This window comes from Podarcis muralis, chromosome 8 (genome assembly GCF_964188315.1).
Source record: "Podarcis muralis chromosome 8, rPodMur119.hap1.1, whole genome shotgun sequence".
Taxonomy (NCBI): Eukaryota; Metazoa; Chordata; class Lepidosauria; order Squamata; family Lacertidae; genus Podarcis; species Podarcis muralis.
In genome coordinates, this window is record NC_135662.1 from 55,560,417 (window position 1) to 55,570,748 (window position 10,332).

The 10,332-nt window shown below is 41.9% G+C and overlaps 1 non-coding gene across 1 annotated transcript; it reads right to left on the reverse strand.

Moving 5' to 3' along the window:
* Positions 1 to 360: 360 nt before the first annotated feature.
* Positions 361 to 432, reverse strand: TRNAD-GUC (transfer RNA aspartic acid (anticodon GUC)). The gene has a single exon. It is a non-coding gene; the product is annotated as a tRNA-Asp (tRNA).
* Between the last annotated feature and the right edge of the window lie 9,900 nt (positions 433 to 10,332).

Below are 10,332 nucleotides of genomic sequence, written 5' to 3' on the forward strand. Positions count from 1 at the left end.
ACCCCTGCCGTATGGGCCAGTCTTGACAGACTCTGGGGTTGTGCGCCCATCTCACTTAAGAGGCCAGGGGCCAGCGCTGTCCGGAGACACTTCCGGGTCACGTGGCCAGCGTGACATCGCTGCTCTGGCGAGCCAGAGCCGCACACGGAAATGCCGTTTACCTTCCCGCTAGTAAGCGGTCCCTATTTATCTACTTGCACCCGGGGGTGCTTTTGAACTGCTAGGTTGGCAGGCGCTGGGACCGAGCAACGGGAGCGCACCCCGCCGCGGGGATTCGAACCGCCGACCTTTCGATCGGCAAGCCCTAGGCACTGAGGCTTTTACCCACAGCGCCACCCGCGTCCCTAAACATTGGTGCCTCTCCCCATCGGGGAATCGAACCCCGGTCTCCCGCGTGACAGGCGGGGATACTTACCACTATACTAACGAGGAGCTGCTTAAAAATACTCTTTATTAAGTCCAAAGTGATATGCTCAAATTATACATACCTATATAAACCACGCAACTAATGATGCATTTAGTAGTGCATGATTAACAATGAATAAGATGCACTACCAAATGGGTGGCCATTCTTTCCCTTGGATGCAAATCCTTTTGACTTTAACCAAACGAATGCATCTAGAACCAAAGTCTTGGATGTATTTCAGACCTCAGCTAACATTCAGCATAAACCCAGGACCTTATTTTGATTTACATGTCTTTTCATGTGACTAGATGCCAGCTTTAAAGCCTAATGAGCTTAGATAAAAGTCAGTAGGATGTCCTGTTGCAAAAAATCAGAAAATAAAAAAAACACCCACCAGTTTATTGCAGGGTTTTTTGTTTGTTTTTAAATAGCTGTGGTTGGGTTGCATTTATTTTGCTTGCTGACTTCCCTCAAAGGGAAGTTATAAAACAGTCACCTCTCCCATTGATTTGCCCTGGAGGATCTTGAAAACATAATTCTGATCACAATATTTCAGCACTTTCTCAGCTCAATACATGTGCAGCCAAAACACATGAAGGAGGGAAGGGGGGAATCAATGGAAGTGTTAAGGTTTAAAACACATTTTCTTCCATCTTTACATCTGCTTAATTGCATCCTCCCCTCCCCCACCCCACTCCCTGCAAGTCTTCTATGAGTTACATTTCCTGTTTTGCTGGAATCCGTCCCACATTTCACATCCCTCACCTTTAATTTAGTTGCAAATTGATTCAGTATCACATTTAACAGCCTTTGGGGTTTGCTGTACAAACTGTCCTGCTGCCTATTCATAGAACCTTATAATGGGACTAAGCTCCAGTTTATCCATGGAACTGTCAGGCTCTCGGGGGAAATAATAGCTGTTGACAATTGTAGAGTTAAAATACAGGATTAATTATCAGCTTTTAATGTGCAAATAAGGCATTCAGCATTCTTCTTACCCACTTATTTAACACAAATGCAATGCTCAAACAGGTAGTCTGAGTTGATTCTTCAGTCAAAAACAGCTTGAGTGAGCCAGAACAGTCTTGAGATTTAAACAATCCCAGCTCTTGAATTTTACACACACACACACACACACACACACACACACACACACACTCTTTGTATGCAGCTTGCAGCATGCTGCATCTCACCCAATCACTTGTCTTCTTTTAGCAAATAGTGGGAGATTTCCTGAATCAAGGCTGCATAACGCCAACCTGGTTATGTAGGCAAGGTCCAGATTATGGGCACTTCTACTTGGCAATTTATTTTGGATTTGGTAGCCCATATGCATGAAAAAAAAATTTGGCAGCATCCACACGAGCTTGTCCTCATCAAATGCCATCCCTTCTCCCCAGTATAATCTAGATTTAGGGTTAGAGAGGAGGGGAGGGACTTACTGGAGTCTTTGTGTGGAAGAGAGCCAGTGTGTTGTAGTGGTTAGATTGTGAGGACTAAGATCTCCATTCTCAGCTATGAACTCACTGGGTGGGTGACCTTGGGTTTGTTGCTCAGCCTATCCCACCTCACAGGATTGTTGTGAGGAGAAAATGAGGGAGAGGGAGAATGGTGTATGCTACCTTGAGGTCCTGGGAGAAAAGAGGGTATATAAATGTAAGGATAATAAATCCAGATTGGATGGGGAAATTAAATGAGATGGTATTGTGATGAGGTTGGTGTGTGAGATGCTGCACAGATTACAAAGAATATAAAGTTCTACCCCTTGGGTCATTGTAATGGGCATTATTGCAATGCTTTTATTCCTGCAATAAGGTCGTTCCCCATGCAAAAGAGCCCTTCTCTTAGCCATCCAAGAGGAACAGACTGGTAATTAGATGCTCAGTATAGCTTTACTATTAAATACAGAAATAAACACAGCAGAGCGTTTGCTTAAATGGCCTTCAACCCTCCAAAACAAGCAGGATCCTATTTTTAATACAAGCGAAGTAAGGGCAATTTCTGTTGTAATATATAGCTCTGCTTTCATGTTTTTATTAAAAGTTTAATAATGGGCTTGCACCCATGTGCTTGAAAAATTATATGGTAATTTCCAATTGTAAAATTCCATTAAAAACTTGCTTATGTTTACAGAATTAGACCATTTGTTAAAGAAAGGTTATATACACTTATAATTGGAAAATATGTTTTAAGCTACAGCGTAGCAGTAAGCATTAGTCACTTTGTAATGATGGGTAACTCCTGGGAAGAGGGTGTTATTTGAAGATACTCTGAGTGATATGACAGTCCAACATATATGGGGGGGGGGGCAGAAACCCAAAGAGTAATTTGGAAGGCAGGCTCCTCTATGCATTCTAAGTAATCTTCCTTTTGTATCCTTTATTCTTGCTCCTAACTAGAATTTCTGAGGATAAGAGACAAAATGTACATAGGCAGCTGTTTGGTTGTGAATCAAATCCATTTAGCTCTGCATTGCCTACACAGACTGACAGCATCTCTCAAGTGTTGTTGGTTTTTTATTTTTTAAATCAACACTGGATTTCCTTACCTGGAAGTCTCAGGTATTAAACTTGGGACTTCTTTACCTTCAAAGCATCTGCTGTTCCACTGAGCTGCGGGCCTCTTCTATTAAACTTTCTAGAGTCCAAGAAAGTTGAATGAGTGCAAATGATTCCCACATAGACCTAAAAGCACATACAACTAAAATCCCACTTTGTCCCTCCGAAAACCATGTAGATGCACCCCCAAACAGTATGGAAATCTTTGCTAAACCACCATGGGGCATGTGCAATGGTGCAATCCTACATGGAATCCTAAATTAATGATTGCATCAACATTTTGGATTACTCTAACTTTCTTGATGAGGGTGGCTTTTAAATACTGCTCAGCAACGTTGACTAGTTCACAACTTGCTCAATAAAGAGCAGACCTAGGACTCAGCTACATTTGTAAAGATAAAGTGCTTTACAGTACAGTGGTACCTCGGTTTACGAACTTAATCCATTCCGGAAGTCCGTTCTTAAACCAAAACTGTTCTTAAACCAAGGTGCACTTTCCCTAATGAGGCCTCCCGCCGCCGGTGCCCTTCCACCGTTCAGATTCCGTTCTTAGACCGAGGTGAAGTTCTCAAACCGAGACACTATTTCCAGTTTTGCGGAGCTTGTAAACCAAATCGTTCTTAAACTGGACTGTTCCTAAACCGAGGTACCACTGTATATGCGTTGTACACTGACACCACATGGCGCTGTGGAGTGCCGTTTTTCACCAACGGAACTTCCCTGTATGAAGTTGACAACGCGTTGAACTGAATCGCTTCTTTGATGTGTATAGATCCAGCCCTAGTCTAATCATCATGTAGGGATGGGGGAGATATTTGATTCAGTTTCCATTGAAAGGCAAACCTACCCAATCCACGCAAATTTAAACATTCTTCAAAAATTTGCACTGCTCTGAATTTTGCAAGGCAGTGCGCCAGCCAAGGAATGTGTACTAAGATGCATATAATTTCATATACTGATGAATATAACATACAAAAAATGCAGCATATTAGGGAACATTGCTTTGCAAAAATGTTTCTGTTGGGCAAAGTTGCACACAGAAATGTGTGCATTAGGAGAATATTGCACTAAAATGCTGATGAATTTTCATGCAGACAATACACACAGAGAGTGAGTATATATATTTATCAAAAACTGATATGTGGAGAACTGAGCTAAAGATTGGGAAAAGAAAAAAGAGATACTGAGTAAAACTGAAATGGGCAGATTTGCCTATCCCTACCTCCAGGTCAGCTTTGTGCAAGTAAATCAAGATGAGTTCTCAATAAATAGATAATCTAGAAGAGCCCAAGTGCAGTGCTTAAAAGAGTCAGTATCGGCCAAGGGATGGGATCCATCAAAGGTCAGAGAAGTGAAAGCCTTGACCACCATCATCCGGGGATCGACCTTTCGATTGCAGTTGACCAGTTTGACACCCCTGTTCTATAGCAACCCAGCTATAGCAACCTGGAGAGAGCGTTATTAGACCTCTTACAAGTGAATCTGGCATTTTTATTTCCAAAATATACACCTGTCAACTGAAGACATAATGCACAAGTCAGGTTATTGGTGCACCTGATGTAATACAGCTCAACACTGTGCATTAAAAAATTAAACCTCTCTGAGGCTGTTGTGGGGAACTAGGTCAGCTGGTATTTCATAATTCACCTTCTAGCTGATATTTAAAGCTGATGATCATCAGATCATGGGATAAGATAGAAAGCTGAGTGAAATTGTTTTTTTTATGAACTTCCTTTGCTGTACAAAGAAAAGGCATTGGCATTCTGTCATGGGCCATACAAATGGAAGCAGAAATCTCTAGTAAAACAGCAAGACCAAGCATGTTCTTTCTGCAGTCCTGTGCCCCTGAATATTCTTAGTGAAACACTTAACATTATTATTTTAAAGGATTATGGAAATGTTACATCAATTTATGATTTTGAAAAACCATTATTCTTGAAAAAGCTATTGACTTTCCACTGATAAAGCTCTTTGCAACTGTTTGTAAAATAGTGTTTTTGCAGTCTCCCAAGGAATATAATCAGTGTGCCTTTTAACAATAATATAAACTATTTTGCTCTTTTAAAAATGCAGATAAGCAAACTTATTTGAAATCTCTTGATCTAATCTTCTTTGCTCCAAGAATTAATAAGTTGAGTGGGTCGTTTATTTCATTTCATGAACCTGGAGGGAAAATTGTGTTTTTTAAGTGAGCAGATTCTTGAGTTCATTTCTAGAACCCTAAAGAGAATGGTGTGTGATGTTTAGTTTTTGTTGTTGTTTTTTTGAGAACACATCCCTTCTTCAGATATGTGTTGTCCTATTCCTGAAGGGTCAGGTGGTATGAATTGCACACAGAACAATATGCAGAGTGTTTTCAAGCTAAAAGAACCAAACTGTGATTCATTGCTTGCGCTGGCTCTTTGATTGTTTGATGTCTCATTTCTTCATTAACAATAAAAGTTATCAAAAGTTCAGGGCAGGGTGATTGTCCTTAAAGTGCTAAATCAACCCTATTTTCATTAGACGGGACTAGAGCACTATATGAGCTGAACAAAATATCTCTTTCTTCTGTAACACTGATATCATTAGGTAGATAGTATCTCCTAATATATCAACTCACATGTTTGCGTGTTTGTATTTGAATTGTAAGGGGGGGAGAGAGATGTAATCCTGTATACAATTAGGCTGCTTATTGATTTCAATGAGATTTAGGCAATCTAACAATAGGATCATAGTCAAAATCTATAATGAGATGCCCAAACGTCTTAAAAACCCCTTGCTGGAACTGTATCTTTAAGATTATTTGTGTAGCTGTACTTCAATCTTTTAACATTTTTTTGCTGGTCTTACTTGCCATTTACCACAGCAATTGAAAAACAGGATGATGTAAATTTAGAAATAAGAGGAAAAGCCAGTGAATATATCAAAGCTGCTTCATTCTTCTGGCTGCTTTATCTGTAGAATATAAGAGACGTTTTCATGGATAGATCAGCAAGGCTAAAAAGAAGTCTTAGACTTTAACATCGTTGCTTCACAACAATACGTAGAAGCAAGCAGTAGGCGCTCTCCTACAGCAGCTTTCCAGAGCCAGTCCTACCATTGGACAAAGTGATGCAGCTGTATCCAAGGCCAACCCAATACATTATGGCACCTGAGGCGGATCCCAAAATGGTGCCCTCCCCTCCCCATCAGGGAAGATGTACCTCAAGAAAGAGAAGAGCAGAAAGGCTGACATTGGAATCTGCTGCTCTGATGGATCCTGTCACCTTGCCTCATAAGTGGGCCAGCCCTCTTGGAGGACCCCTGTGAAAACTGATCCTTCATGCTAGCCTGCTACCCGCTGGTGCAGCAAAACAACGGTTGCCAATATGGCACCCACAGGTAACCAATATGCCTGGCAGCACCTCCTATGGTGCCTGTGAAAGGTCTTGTTAAGTATCCCCTCAAAAATCCACAAAACACAAAGGACAATTTGCTCCTCCTGCTCAGTTCCTGTTTGCACTTGCTCCGCCTCTCCTACATGCTTCTCTCTGTGAGTAAGTACGGTGTTGCTGATGTAGGTGCCTCTTCCCCCATTGTTTATGAGTACTGGTGTGGGGCATGCACATTGCAGTGCCAGCTGAGAAATAATACTGCTCTTTCAGGATGCGGGTGGTGCTGTGGGTTAAACCACAGAGCCTAGGGCTTGCTGATCAGAAGGTCGGCGGTTTGAATCCCCGTGACGGAGTGAGCTCCCGTTGCTTGGTCCCTGCTCCTGCCAACCTAGCAGTTCGAAAGCACGTCAAAGTGCAAGTAGATAAATAGGTACCGCTCCGGCGGGAAGGTAAACGGCTTTTCCGTGCGCTGTTCTGGTTTGCCAGAAGTGGCTTAGTCATGCTGGCCACATGACCCGGAAGCTGTACACTGGCTCCCTCGGCCAATAAAGCGAGATGAGCACCGCAACCCCAGAGTCAGTCACTACTGGACCTAATGGTCAGGGGTCCCATTTACCTATACCTTTAATCATCTTTTACTTCTGCTGTTACAGGTTGCTACCTTTGAAAATGTACACAGTGTCAACATTGAACTAGGAATCATATTAAACATAGACCTGTTCTGCACAGAGGACTTAACATTTTTTATGTTAACCCATGTTATTTACTGGAAACTTTCTTATCCTAACTGTTTTGGGCAGAAAAATGACTCTAGGCTTAATTTAAATGGTAGCAGGATTAGACCAAACTCAGGCAATTGGACCTTTTTATTATTATTATTATTATTATTGTTGTTGTTGTTGTTGTTGTTGTTGTTGTTGTTGTTGTTGTTGTTGTTGTTGTCAAAAGCTCTGATAACTCACTTGCACATAAAAGATGTGGTGCCAGGCACGGACGGGCTTTTGGGGGAGACCAAAAGATCAAAGGAGTGTTGAGAACTTTTTATTTAGAAGGCAAACTGCTTCTGCCATCCCTGATTGGTAGTGATTACCTGTTCCTCCCTCTAACCTTAATGATAGCTTCAAGGTTATAATTCAATGCGCAAGGAAACAATGATTATATCCTGCAACTATATGACAGTGTATGATTTAGCTGTGGGAAAACATTACAGGATTAACTTTGAGTGAAAGAAGGGATTGAGCCCTGTGTGTCTTCTGCAAGCAGCCCCACTGAATGAAGTGATTAATGCAGTGTGCAAACCAGATCATTAGGAGGGTGCAGTAGTGTAGGGACTTGTCTACACCTTTTAGCTGAGCAGGGGTCAATGCTTAGTTGTAGATGATTTCATGCACAGCTGATCAGCAAGTCTCCATTGAAAGTGCCTGGGAATTTGTGTAAGCACTGTAGGAAACTGTCTTTCGAAATTAGTCTGCTTTTAAGAGAGGCACATTTCCCCGCTGCATCTCACATGGATACTAAAAATCACAACATGTGGATGGAAACCCTGCATTAACCTTTAGCTCCCTAATCGGTTGTGCGGGTTTTTCCATCTCTCCTCCCCAGCCTCGCCTCTCTCTCTCTCTTTTTGTGTGTTTTCCAACTGATATATAAATCTAGATGAACAAACTGCCCATCTGGTTTGTGCCAGCACCTGCACATCTCCCTCGCCCCGCCACCCCTCTTTATGGCTGTTTGTGCAGTTGCTCAGCACAACAGCGCCATGAGCAAGGCTGAGCGTGTGTCGTAATTCTGTGATTACACTGCGCAAGCAGGGAACGTAGCAGTGGAGGCAAGGCAGCTTCCAGAGAATCTGTTTACTTTTAAAAACAATGCCAGAAAATGAAAATCTCCCATTCTGGAGACTGAGAAGGGACATTTCAAGAGAGGATCTCTAATGTCGCCCAACTGCAGGTGAAGCCAATACATGGAGAGGAAGGGAGACTGTGCCTGCTGGCTACACCCCAAAATTTTGTGCGCCCCATTTTCCTCACCCAGTTTTTGGATGGGGGGAGGCTGTGCACTCTCTATAGCTCTTCTTTCACATATCAAGCTAAAGTGCACACAACAAGCGACTTGCTGGGTGGAACAAGTAGATTGCAAAATGTTATGGGGCAGGGGTCTGCTCTTCCCATATGAATGCATGGAGAGGGTCATTTAGACACTTGGCACGTGCAGCCAATGGCTGGTGAAGTCTCAGAAGCCAGAAGGAATATTTTATTAAATTAGCAAATAAGCAGAGGTGTAATGAAGCAGTAACTGCAACAAGGAGCTCCACAGCTTTGCACAGCCTGGATATATAAGGCTGGCCAGCTTGTCTCAAGACGAGGATTGGATTGTCATGTTTAGGGGAGCTTTACATTTACGGCTTCCTTGGCGCTGTGTTCCCAGGTCACAGCTTGGGTATGTATGATCCCTGCTGTGCCTCTTCTTATTGACTTCAGCAGTATTTGACCTTGTAAAACAGAGGTCGTCACCTCCAAACATTCCTTGTTGAGGCTTGATTATAAGGTTAAAGTTCAAGGCAGATTAACCGAGAGATTCAATTCAGATTTATCAACCTTTCAAGTAAATTATAACAATTCAATAATAAATCAGTACAGATTTCTGAAATATATTTAGGGGTTTCCTATGATTTAATGAGTGGCAGGAAACCATTCCTAGTCCTTTGGGTTGTTGCATTGTGCTGGTAACTGATTTGGCTTGGATCTTCTAACGTAAGGAAGTGTGAGGGCACCTCCTCTTTAAACAAAACAAAACACAAGGAAAGACGAGATCTTGTTTGAACAAACTCCCCCATGAAAATGCAAGCTTTGACCCAGGCCACCATCTCATTTTTTTCGCTCTCTTCTTTATAAACTATATCTTACTTCTATTCGTGCCCATCATTCTGCATCATAGAAGGAGGTGAGTTTTCTGAAGAGACCTGTTATCAATACACCATGTTAGTGGAGATTTAATATATTTAATTTTTTTAACCGCTTCATTTGGTTTAACATGGCTATTTTAGGTCCTGTTTTAAAACAACAAATGTCCATAAATATAAATGCAATTATTCTAGCTTTAAACTATCCTTACTTCAAGGGGCCCAAAATCGACGAAGCAGCATCTCCAAATTATAAATTTCTTATATATGCCAGGAGGTGCTGTTTTTTCAATGTAATGCTTTTTGGACCTCTTGAGCTCATGTAGTTTCTTTCTTTCTTTCTTTTTGTTATGTAGCAATAAAGGACGGTTTTTGAGAGGCCGGCTCCTGCCTGATTTGATTTCCTCCTACCTTGAACACAACAATATAAGTAGCAGCCTTGTACCCAGCATTGTGTGTGGGGATTCTAAGAAACCCAGAAATAAATCAATAAAATCAGTGCCGTTTTGAAATCGGTGGTTTACAATCAGTACAGTGGTACCTCGGGTTACATACGCTTCAGGTTACATACGCTTCAGGTTACAGACTCCGCTAACCCAGAAATAGTGCTTCAGGTTAAGAACTTTGCTTCAGGATAAGAACAGAAATTGTGCTCCGGCGGCGTAGCAGCAGCAGGAGGCCCCATTAGCTAAAGTGGTACCTCAGGTTAAGAACAGTTTCAGGTTAAGAACGGACCTCCAGAACGAATTAAGTACTTAACCCGAGGTACCACTGTACTGGTTTGAAAGGTTTACTCTGCCATCTTGAGTTAAAGTTGGTATCCAATTGTATTCCTTGATGTCATGCAAAATATGGTTATGATGTCTTAAGAGGCATCCAAAAGCATAACAACCAGACAACTCTCCAAAATATATAGCAGATTCAGCTTTTTAATTCCACATGTCGTCTCAGTTGCTCAGAACTGTGGGAAATGAAAGGGTGTTAATCTACTCCCATTCTCATATAGGCAGCTGAGCCCTGACCATGTGGCCTCTTTTAAATGGGACTTAAATATCTTCCCATTTTCTCTTTCCCCAAAAAACTTCAGTCATCACAACCACTACCACTGAC